Raw genomic sequence first — 11725 nt, 5'->3', positions numbered from 1 at the left:
GTCATCAATATATTTTCCCAACTTTGGAGTCAGGGTCAAATCCACGACGAACAATATAAGTGACGATTAAACTAATTTGAAACTATATCTATAAGTTAACTTCAAACAAATGATACGAAAAGGTAAAAAGGGGTTTTTTTATGGTTGATACAAGTTTCGACTTGCTTCAGAACTCAAAGCTAAAATTTCAATTGTTCAAATAATTGATAAAGAGACACCAGGGTTGTGATCACTATGATTATTAATCTCCATTAAATAATAACTGTACTATTGGGTTCTTGTGACTAGTGGGAAACATCAAATTATCAGTTTCGACAGTCCATCTAAGTGTTTCTCAACCTGCCTAGATGTTGAACTCTCTAAATCTCTCAAACTTAGGAATTCATTCTATTCATACTGATTTTATCTCTAGTTGATCAATCTTGTTACAACATTAATCATTAGATGGGAGCTTAACCTTCCCAAATCCTTGTTGATAATTCGCTACCTTTAGTTTATCTCTCAGTTCGAGCAAATCAACATAAGGCAGAATTTATTGTTTGCAACCAATAAAGAACAATAATAACAAAGGAATTATCAAGATGTCCCCACAATCACTTAAACCCTAACCAACTATAAAATCCATGGGGGAATAATCGTAGATTCCACAACCTTAGTTGTGGATTTTAATTCCACATGAGAAAGAAAGAGATAGCAACAATTATAATCATCATTAAAAGTAATTAAACTTACAAAAGATGAAGTCTGAAGTTGATTCGCTTCTAAGTTCAAGAAAAATTCCCACAACCAAATCAAAGATTTGAAATTTTTTAATTTTGAGTTTAGAGAACCAAAAAGAAAAATAAACTCCCTTGGAATAAGTTCCAGCTTGTCATTAGAATACCTTAACATATGCTTTAAATACTTCATCCTAATTATGAAAATAAAATCACAGATCACAGTATTTTCTCAGACAGATGACGACGTGTGTGACTAATTATTAGGAGTCTGATGCCTTATCAGGAATGTCGTCAGCTCCTCTTCATATTTGAACAAGTTCTGTCTTTAGCTGACGATGAAGCCTGATGACTTATCAGACATATAACGACGTATTAGAATTGTCGTTGCTTCTTCACTTCAAGTTCTTAAGCACTGCCTAAGCCTGACGATGATCTTGACGGCTTATCACAACTCTGACGGCCTATCAAAGGTTTTCATCACTTCTTTACTTCAAGTTCTCAAACACTGCCTAAGCCTGACGATGAGCCTGACGGCTTATCACAACTCTGATGGCCAATCACAGGTTGTAGTCACTTCTTCCAGTTGAACCCCATTCTCTGTCTAAGACTGATAGCAACTCTGATAGCTTATCATAAGGCTAACAACTTATCAGATAAGTCGTCTGCTATACTTCCCTCTCTAGTTGCTCAGAAATCAACTCTTTCACTTTCATTATTGCTGGCTCTCTTGCATTTTGTCTTTTACTGTAGTATCAAAGAGAAAACAATCAAAAACAACAAAAGTTGCTTAAGACTTTGCAATTATTCTCAGCTAAATGCCTCAAATATGTTAGCATCTGCTCACACATCAACGCCCTCAACTTAAAAAAATTGTTTGTCCTCAAGCAACTAAAATATAACTAAGAGGATACAAAGCACATTCGGCTGTCAATCATCCATTTTAGTTCAAAACATTTTCACTATCTCCAAGGTCAATTAATTTAAAACACAACTATGCATATTATTGAAGAACAACAATGCAACACACAAGAATCAAGATATGGCATCAATTCAGTAACAACAACCATGCATGTACCAAGATTACACTATCCAAACAAGTTAGCAACTAGCAACGTAACCAGTGTGCCCTTTCAACAAAGAGATCCCTCCTCACTCATATGTGAACTTAAGCATGTCAATGCGGGGACGGTCAAGAGACACTCACTCTGAGAAAGAAGATCCAGTCAATGTATGCCAAATACCATAAGCTTGCCGTTATTTTCATTACCGAAGCTTTCAGACAGTTAAGTTAGGATCACTATTGGACTTTTCTTTAGCTTGTAATGTAGGCTTGGGGCTGGTATAATACACAAGAATATTTAAAGTAACTAAGCCTCCTTGGAACTATACTATTTTTGGGGTCTCACTTATCAACCTTTACTTTATTTCTCCCTTTCTTAATTAAATAACATTCAAGCTGGGTGAAGTTTTATTCATCCATTTTATTTTTTTCACAACTTTTATTTTCTCATTCTTATTCTACCACACCCAGCCTTGCATATTTTTTTCTTATTACCCTTCTTCATACTCATTTTACATCACACACACCTATGATAGCCATCCTCAACTTAGGCTATTTGCCTAAGTCAAAGTACACAATGTCCAAGGAGGACCAGGGCCAAAACAGGTTCATTATAATACAAATGGGAAGGTAATAGGTAACATAAAAAGAATAGGCATTCAGGATCAAAATCAGGATCAAGGGATATTATTCATACATGAAAGGTCATTTAGGCCAAAAGTGGACTAATATAAACAATGGCCTATGATCCTTTCCTAACCGCTATCCTATAACCAAGTCAAGAGCAATCGGGCAAGTTTTGGATTTAACACACAATGGGAACTAGGTAGTATCTCACACACACATGGCATAAAGGTACATCACAAGCTACTACCCATTTGATTCATGAAACTGTTAGCAGTAATTATCATGTTACTAGTATTAATGCCATAACAAGATGCACAGTGGTCACACATAAATGCATATCACACAGTTATAAAATAGACCATTGGAGAGGTGTTCAAAAATCAACAAAAACATGTTAACTACCTAAGGTACTTGTATTTCTCCTAGTCAACTACAATATTTTACAACAACTCACAATATGCCTAAACATGTCGGCTCTACTAGGAACAAGACTCCGGGGAAAAGAGCTACAGCAACAAAAACCCCAAGAGGACATCAACACCCACAAGTAGCCCCACCCTCAACTTAAAACCATGTAATGTCCCCAATACATCAAATCAAAACAAGAGAGTTAGAAACATACCTGTGGCATAATAGATGCGAAGATCTGATGTCAATCACATAATACGAATACAAACAACAAAATACATTGGGTTGCCTCCCAAGTAGTACCTAATTTAGTTTCACAGCACGACCTAACTCAGATTTTTCCTCCATCTTAAGGATATGAATTTCACCCCCAACTTAGAGTCTATCTTTTTGCCTCGATCATAAGGGGTGGTACAAAAATTAAAAAGTCGGGTAATGGATTGAACGTGGTAAACCACTCGGCCTTAAAGTGAGGTGTGTTTTTATGTTGCTTGTCTAATGTAAAATCAAGAATATAGGATTCTTGTTCCTCATATTAACACTCTTCTACTATTTTAAATGATTCCACAAACAAGATATCATCTAAACATAATGTAGAAAAGTGTTCTGAATGAGGTCCAATCAATCCTACTTCAAAATTTACACTATCTACTACACAGTCACTTTTATTAACCTTCTCGACATCTTCACTTCAAATTGGGCTAGAGTCTTTATTAGAGATTTTCTTTGTTTCTTCTTTTGTCTCTAGCACCCTGTCCATAATCTTGGCATCATCTCTCATGGTTGGTTCAGTTGGTTGGGAAATCACTGAGGGTTGCTCAATATCAAGTTCAATATGAATATAGGTTTCTCGCTCCTCATCTTCACACTCTTCCATTATTTTAAATAATTTCACAGATAAGATATCATCTAACCATAATATAGAAGAATCTTTGAATAATTTACCTCAATATCCATCTCCTCATAAATGATTGACTTCATGTATTGACACATATCACATACGATATCATAAGTTTCTTTCTGGAGATCCAACATTTGTTGAAACATAGCTTCAATGCCACTCTTCCTGGTGCTTCATTCTTTTTTTTTTCTTGACCATAAGACCTATCAAATTCATAAAAAAAACTACTATTTGGGTTAGCGCAATAGGGGGAGGGGGCATTTGTGCAATCACTTTAATGTCTATCTTGACCACCACATAAAGAACAATCATACTCTCTATAGGATGGAGATAGTTCACACATCTCTCGCCGGGGAGCATATCTATAATGTTGCCAAAAGTGAGGGCCATCACAATATAGACATGGATCATCAAGATAAGATTTTCAACCACCAAGCTCATGTTCATTCCACGATGCCATAGTAATAAGTAAAATAAAATAAAAATCTACCTAACACAAGTAATAAAAGAAAACTAAAAACAAATATTTACAAGTTTGAAATCAAGCAAGTAGGCTAAAATTCCAAACCAACTCAATACGCCAAATTATTCCTTGGCAACGACGCCATTTTTTATAATGCTCAACTTACATGTTAATTTAGTGCAAGGCGGTCATCGTTAATATATTTACCAAACTTTGGAGTTGGGGTCGAATCCACGAGGAACGATGTGAGTGAAGATTAAACTAATTTGAAACTATAGCTACAAGTTAACTTCAAACAAATGATACAAAAAGGTAAAAGAAAGGTTTTTTATGGTTGATACAAGTTTTGACTTGCTTTAAAACTCAAAGTTAAAATTTCAATGGTTCAAATCAATGATAAAGAGAAACTAGGGTTGTTATCACTATGATTATTAATCCTCATTAAATAATAACTGTAGTATTGGGTTCTTGTGACTAGTGGGAAACACCAAATTATCAGTTTCGACAGTCCATCTAAGTGTTTCTCAACCTGCCTAGATGTTGAACTCCCTAATTCTCTCGAACTTAGGAAATCATTCTATTCATACTGATTTTATCTCAAGTTGATCAATCTTGTTACAACATTAATCATTAGATGGGAGCTTAACCTTCCCAAATCCTTGATAATTCGCTACCTTTAGTTTATTTCTCAGTTCAAGAAAATCAACATAAGGCAGGATTTATTATTTGCAACCAATAAATAACAATCAAAACAAAGGAATTATCAAGATGTCCCCACAATCACTCAAACCCTAACCAACTATTAAATTTATAGGGGAATAATCATAGATCCCATAACCCTAGTTGTGGGTTTTAGTTCCACGTGAGAAAGAAAGAGATAGCAACAATTATAATCATCATTCAAAGTAATTAAACTTACAAAAGATGAAGTTTGAAGTTGATTCTCTTCTAAGTTCAAGAAAAATTCCGACAACCAAATCAAAGAGTTGAAAATTTTTAATTCTAAGTTTAGAGATCCAAAAAGAAAAGTAAACTCCCTTGGAATAAGTTTCAGCTTATCATTAGAAAACCCTAACATATGCTTTAAATACTTCATCCTAATTATGAGAAAATCATATATCATATTATTTTCTCGGACAAACAACGACGTGTGTGATGGCTTATCAGGAGTCCGCTGCCTTATCAGGAATGTCATCAGCTCCTCTTCATATTTAAACAAGTTCTGTCTTCAGCTGACGATGAAGCCTGATGGCTTATCATACATGTGACGACATATCAGAATTGTCATCGCTTCTTCACTTTAAGTTCCCAAGAACTGCCTAAGCCTGACGACGAGCCTGACGACTTATCACAACTCTGATGGCCTATCACAAGTTTTCATCACTTCGTCACTTCAAGTTCTCAAACACTGCCTAAGCCTGACGATGATCCTGATGGCTTATCATAACTCTGACGGCCTATCACAGGTTGTCATCACTTCTTCCAGCTGAATATCATTCTCTATCTAAGGCTGAGGACAACTCTAATAGCTTATCACAAGGCTGACGACTTATCAGACAAGTCATCAGCTATACTTCCCTCTCTACTTGCTCAAAAATCAACTCTTTTACTTTTATTATTGCCAGTTCACTTGCATCTTGTCTTTTACTGCAATATCAAATAGAAAATAATAAAAAAACCACAAAGTTGCTTAAGATTTTGCAATTATTCTCAGTTAAAAGCCTTAAATGTATTAGCATAAATGTGTTAGCATCAAGTCACACATCAATGTGTTAGATCCAGTTAATGAAAAATAATGCAAGATATTTGACCAGAAGTAAACATATAAAGTTATTTTCTTCATAGGCAAATTTATCAATGAGGGTATTGACTAAAAAAAGTTTTAATGAACAGGACTTTGCTTATTAATTTATGATGGGCAAATTTTTATAAGGAAAATTGACCTTGCTACATATATTCTTCTTCATCCGTATGCCTCCCTCGCCAAAGTAAGAGGAAATAACAATTTTGAAAGATAGGGGATGAGCCAAAAGGCTACCTACGTATCCCATAAAGGGAAAGTCAGGCTCTTCATAGTTTGAATGGTTCGAGAAAAAACTTTCTCATTAATATCCACTATATTAAGAACATTAAATAAAAACAACATTGAAAGTAAGAAACCTAGCAACTTGCTCCTAGATAAGCACAAGCAATCTCACTTTATTCTATTACATCCACTCTTGATCTTCTAAGGATGAAATGGAAGCAACCCCAAATAGAACCTTATGGTCTCTACCAGGATCCCAACTACATATTAAAAGCATGACAAGTCTCTAAGTCGTGCCCTCCTGTACCTCCATGGTAGTGGCAAAATTCTTTCAATTTCTTCCAAGCCTTAGACATAATATTTCATTTCTTTTCCACTAGCTCTGGTATCTTAGCATGAATGAGCTTTGAATAAATGTCATGATAGGTTTCTTCAAAATTTGTAAAGTCATATTTATAAACATGCAGATATTCAGTATAGATAAGCCTGGATTAACATGGTCACATGCGATAATGGTTTGTGGCCCCCTACAAGCTACTAATCTGACCATTACGGATCATGCTACAAATTCTAGCTCTTAGAGCGATTCACTCCTCAGTGGTATGGCCAAGTTGATTAAGATGGTAAGATCATTTCTTATGAGCATATTTGGGAAGGCATTAAAATCCTTCTATTTGGTCGGATTGGAGAATTACAATATCTCTTAAAGTTTGATAGACCTCCGAGCATGTGATGATCTTGGGATCCTAGAGTATCCTTTGAAGTGAGCTTTGTGGATAATCTTTTGAATTCCTAGCCTAATCCTAGTTGGCCAAATAGTATCCCCTTTAAGCTTATTCAGTAGTCATCTCTTATTTTCAAAGACAAGACTCGGTTCATTCCTTCTTTCTTATGGCCTTTATTCGGATTTTAAAACTTATGCTTCACATTCTCATTTTCTTACGCGATCAATTTCTTGACTTCTTAAATTTCCATGCAGTCTGATTGATCTTCCTAATCACTCTCTTGGTCTCTACCTTTAGTAACTCCTCCACTTACATTAGCTCTGCCATCCTTCTTTTTATTTGAGCAGCTCTTGAGTCTATGATCAATCTTCCTGAAAGAGTAGGGACGAATATTTAGAAAATTAATTAAATAATGGTTAAGGCCTTTCCTGTGAAACTTGGCAGACTCAGAGTTTTTCGTTGGACTTTTATATAGTAGGTGTATATTTCTACCTAGAGTTGCTCTATAAAAAATGGGATTGAATCAATTCACCTTTGATCGAATCAACACAACATGTATAAGCATATAAAATAATTATATCACACAAACATATTATAAAAAACATACATTCTAATTGGGGGCCCTTTGAGCCAAAGGTTGGACTACTGAGATTGAAGATCCTTTTAAAGATAACCCATTATCTCCAATAATTTTCATAAATATCCAAAAGGGCATAGATTCCTACAAAGTAGAAAATTAAGGATACAATATTGGAGAGAATGAAAAAATAAAATGCGAAAAATAGTCCCACATAGGGGATAAACTAAGAAACACTCATAAATACATACAAAGTAGCAATTGGGGGATACAATCTGGGGAAAGAAAAAATAAAATGCGAGAAGAATAGTCCCACACAGTGGATAAAAAATAGAAAAATACTAGCATCCAAATGATCCTTCATTGGTTTTTGCCTTTTAAGCTTTGTCCACCTCACACCATATATGATATTTGTTTATGATCATGTGATTTTTGTATAGTTGTAACTTCTATATTGATTAGGCAAACATCTTATATGTGTTATAGGAGTTTTATTAACTTTTGTACTCATATACTTTCACCAGTTCTTGAAATAATCATCTAACTTGAACATTATCTTGAATCTTCATACGGAGATTAGTTGATCTATACCTACCCAAAAACAATCAAAGTGAACCTTTCTCCCCCAACCCAAATGATAATGGATTTATATTAATATTTATATTTTATTCAACACATAAGCATGATTCATCTGTGATTGACTTGTGGTCAAATGAACGTAGGGTAGGTTTTCTAATAGACTCAACACCCACTTAGGTATTAGGTCGTTCTAGGATCATGTCTAAAAAGAACTTTGATTTTGCTCTATCCTAGGTATCTAGAGTGGGCTTGAACTAGGTTTCCAAGTAGAAAACTTGGGTTTGGAAATTCAAATGACTATTGAATGCCTAACGTGCCAATAAACTATTGTATTTTTAATATTTTTATTTGAAATTGATCAATAGGGATCGTGACAACTGCAAAACCCCAAACAATTTATATAACAAATAAGAAATATGTTATGAATGCAGATAACATATATAATCGCAAGATAATAGCAAACTACCATATTTAATCAAGTAAAGAAAAATACGTCAGTCAAAATAGTCTAAAATTTAGTTAGAATCGTAAAAAATTCTCCAGTGGAGTCTCCATTTTTATTTTATCCCATTTTCTATTTGAAGGGTTGGAAATATTATTTTTGACTTTATAAACTATTCCAAAACTTTTACCAAAAATTTTGAAGCAATTTAACAAAATACAGAGTCGCTACTTGATTTTTTAAGAAAATATCAAGAAGAACTAAATTTTTTTTTGAAAGACTTGAAAACAGAAATAAATCCTTAAAATTAGAGAAAATGGCAAGGATTCAGGTAACGCCTTGAGAATATTGTAAGGTATTGAACAACTTTCATTAAAAATGATTGATCAAATGACAATTTGACTGATTTCATTATTTTTAAAAAACATGGTCAATTTTATTAAGTCTTGAAATTCATTTGCAAAATATGACATTCATTTTATTCGAGTAAAAAATAGTCTATTCAAATTAAACAAAATATGTTTAACCTAAGTGTGAATTTTTATAGAATTTGAGAAAAATACACATTTTAAAGAAAAGGATTGTTTTAGGAAAGAGATCACTTTTTGGCTAAAAGAGAAAGCAATATTTTTACAAGATATAACTATTTATGAAAATGTCTAATACAATTATAAACTCTTTAATTTTCCAAGATAATTAGTTTTTTAAGTAGAAAAAGGTCACTTTAACCTAAATAAACCATTAGTCACATGAATAAAAGTAAACGTCATTTTTATTCATAAAGGTTCATTTTAAGAGTGAACATGACAAAGCTCATTTTTTATTAATTCTAAAACATGCTATGTGACAAATAATGAAAAACAGAAATACTAAAATAAAACAAAAATAATAAATTGAAGGGGAATTTATTTAATTTTAACAAAATTTAAGAGTTTAATTATAAACAAGTAGTAAATACATTACAAATAAAGAGAGAAGAGGATGAGAGAATGAGTTGTTGGGCCCAATTGAATTTGTACATTTTTGGACTTGAGCTTTTAGCCCACTTTCCAGAAATGTATATTGACAGTATATCATAACATTTCTCTTCCACATTTTGGTTGTATACATATCGTATACCAAGTTGCAAATTTGTATACCAACTTCTTTTTCTCTTTATTTTTTTATTTTTTGAGCTTATATATTAGTTCCTTGAACTTGTATGTAGCATATATTTGCTGTATATCTTTGCATGTATCCTTGATATTCATGACTTTAGTCCTTTTTTACTTTTGGAGGAGGCTTGGACTCAATATATTAGGCCTCCGTTGCCCATCAGAAATGCAAAGGGAAAAGGATTCCAACTGTCACGGCCTAATTTATGAGAAATGATGACGCCTACTCTATCCTGCCAGTAGGTAAGACAAACCATAAGTCGAAGATAAATGCAATGGATTAACTTGGTGAAAAATTCCCAACTTGGGCTAAAATCAATAATACAATTGATAAATAGGCAAAACACCTGACATAGATTAAGATAGTCAATATAAGATACCATCCCGCGACTTGGTTGAGTCAATACAAGAGCATCTAATACTAATACAACTCAAATTTCTAGAATCATCAATAACATCTGTCTCGATACCAAAAGACTAAATATAAAGAGATGGAAGGAAATAGGTGACTCTAGCTCCAAGAACTCACCCTATATCTGAAAAATCAACACAACACAATCAATGATAAACGACGATAGATAGTACTCGAATCTACACTAAAAAGGTACAAAAGTTTAGTATTAGTACCAAAATAACGGGTACTCAGTAGACATTATCGGCCGACTATGATAAAATGCAAGATATCATAACTAAGTTAAGGTACCGAAATGAACCCAAATCATCTCTAATATCGCTGTGCATATTAAGTAATTTAACCAAAATAGCAATATAACACAAGGCATCAACAAATGCCAACATCGTCGTGCAATATAAGTAAATAAATTATAATAATAACTCATTACAAGGCATCATATAAGCAATCACAAACTGTAAAATTAGATCCCATACGCCAACTAGTGGGGAAAAGTAAATAACTCATCACAGAACCCCATATGCCTGGAGATTATACTCAAGATAGAATAATGCAATCATCCATCGTTACAAATAACCAACTCATTATTTAACCATCATTCCATAATTTATCAGCATTCGACAATGTGCCAATATTCTATAATATTACCAGTATTTAATAACCTTATCATCGATACTCACTAGTCACCATTTATTATCTAATCATCTCTTATTAACTAAGTCATTTAATTACTATTCATTATTTAACAGCTATTCACCACATATTCACTAACACCATTTACCAACTAATCCTCATATATCAACTAGTCATTACTTATCACTTAAACAATATTAATTATCAATTATAACATCTTCTAATTATTTACCACTTTCGGGCTATATCCGGCATTCTTGATATCAGCATCATACCCAATTTATATATGCATATATATATACATATATGTATGTATGTATGTATGTGTATATTTATATATATATATATATATATATATATATGTATATGTGTGTATATATACATATATAAAATCATTTCATAATAACTTGTCAGGCTCGAACTGGTAAATGTACACATAGGTACATCAGTATAATCATCATGGCCTTTTTGGGTATCCATGTATCATCATAATCATTCTCCAGCATTGAACTGGGTGTAGTCAACATAATCATCTTTCAAAATTGAACCGGGTATAATCAACACTATCATCCTCCTCCAGAATTGAATCGGGTATAATCAACATTCTCATCATCCTCTAGAATTGAATTGGGTTTAACCAACATCATCATCGTCCTCCAAAATTGAATTGGGTATAATCAACATAATCATCTTGTAAAATTAAATCGGGTATAATCAATAGCATAAGTGCTAATATAGTAGACATCAAGATTTCTAAAATGATTAATAGCATAACATCCCGTATAATTAATAAGCATGACTTCAAGCATAATTAATAACACGATTGCTAACATCATCAATATGAATATTTTCTAGCATGATTACAAGAAAAATTATTTAGCATGATCACAATCATAAGTAATAGCATAGACAATAACATATCAATAGCATAGTCAAAGGCTTATCATTGGCATAATAGAAAGCTTATACATAGCATAACCCATAACTTATTGCCACATG

Source organism: Capsicum annuum, chromosome 4 (genome assembly GCF_002878395.1).
Source record: "Capsicum annuum cultivar UCD-10X-F1 chromosome 4, UCD10Xv1.1, whole genome shotgun sequence".
In the NCBI taxonomy this organism is placed as follows: Eukaryota; Viridiplantae; Streptophyta; class Magnoliopsida; order Solanales; family Solanaceae; genus Capsicum; species Capsicum annuum.
Note: the sequence above shows the minus strand (reverse complement) of the source record.